Below are 1,669 nucleotides of genomic sequence, written 5' to 3' on the forward strand. Positions count from 1 at the left end.
ATCTGCTCTTTTGCCTGCCTCGCCTCACCCTGACGGGCTTTAGGCATGCAGTCTCTGTTTCTCTGTCTCCCTCTCTCCCTCTTTCTCTCTCTCTCTTTCTTTCTCTCTCTCTCTCGTTCAGCAGGGCTTTGAAGTCCACTTCTACACTTCTGCACCGAGCAAATCTTTAAATCAAAATATAATTTATTGTACAGACTTTGCAAGAATTTGTTAGGAATATTTTTGCATACTATGACTTACAGTTAGATGCTCTGCATACATAAAATTCAGGACATGTTTCCAAGGAAAAAAGTTAAGACATGTATTTCGGATATTTTTAAAACTGTTCTAACAATAATCTGTTCATTTCTGTCCAAAAGCAGAATTTTATGGCATGTCCTAATATGATGATTTGTGAGAAATCTATCACCTCCATCTGTTTAATACAGCAGTGACTATTATATAATTATTCCATAGTGATCTTTTTTTAAAAGTTCTTCTATAACCGTTAAAAACATCTGTTTTTACAGTAATTATTTTTAGTTAATCTTGAGCCTTAATTATGACATTTGGGAACAAACAACTGTATTTCAATTTTCAGTGTTTTCTGAAAAATAAATAAATAAATAAATAAATAAATAAATAAATAATAAATAAAATATATATATATAACCTTACTCTGTGATTAATGCAGTGTTATTCGGTAAGTTCAGACTATGCGGTTGGGTCTTCTGAGATCATTATTAATCAGCTGAATTGAAACCAAAAGCACTTCAGATGGTATATAATCAATTTAATGGATCTGTTACGATACTCTCATAGCTGCTGGCTGTTGTGTGATACCATTCAACAACATGAAATCCTTATTCATTATCAAGTCCAATGTTAGGATCTCAGTCAAAGCGGCATGTTAATCAGAGCACATACAAAGCTTTGTCACAGTTGCTGAAATAGCAGAAAACAGTTAGTGTTGTCAACATTACATTACGGTAGTAAAAATCTAAGAGCTATGTGTCAGTAAGTGGGCTTTTGGAAGTCTTGTGTGAAATGACACAATTGAAATGGGGATTCAGTCTCTGAGAGTCTTTAAAAACAACATATCCGATTTGCTGCGTGTAAATCCTCAAAGCTGGCTTTACACTAATACAGCCAAGCAACATGGTCATGTTCATATTCAATCGGGCCCTGTGGTATTGTGTGTTTGTGTGAGACTGGGTGGTGGTGTTGGTGATAGTGGGATTTGAGGGTGTGGCCTTTTTTTCCCAGAGTGACAGGATTGCATTTCACCAGGGCATTTACTCCCCAGAACTTTCTAAAATATTTGCCCTATGTGTGAGTGGAGCCCAAGCCAACAGTTTAGAGGTGAACGGCCTTTGGTCATGTTGCAACAGCAGCCACAACACATAGCTAGCACAGCTGGTGCTGTATTTCAATGGGAAAGAGCTTAATATAGTATGTCCTAAATTAAGACCTGTGAGAGGGCGTGTGTCAGGTATCACAAAGCACACCCTAGAACACGCGTGCACATACAAACATAGGTCCCACACTCACAATTACACACACACACAGTAAGGCATGCCCCAGGAGACCTGAGTCAAAATATGCTTTGCCTTCAACACAACCCTCTTGGCAGACTCACTGAAGAATTTAGATGTTAAATGTCACTGTCAAAATTAGTTTCATTTGTCAT

Source organism: Chanos chanos, chromosome 10 (assembly GCF_902362185.1).
Source record: "Chanos chanos chromosome 10, fChaCha1.1, whole genome shotgun sequence".
Classification (NCBI taxonomy): Eukaryota; Metazoa; Chordata; class Actinopteri; order Gonorynchiformes; family Chanidae; genus Chanos; species Chanos chanos.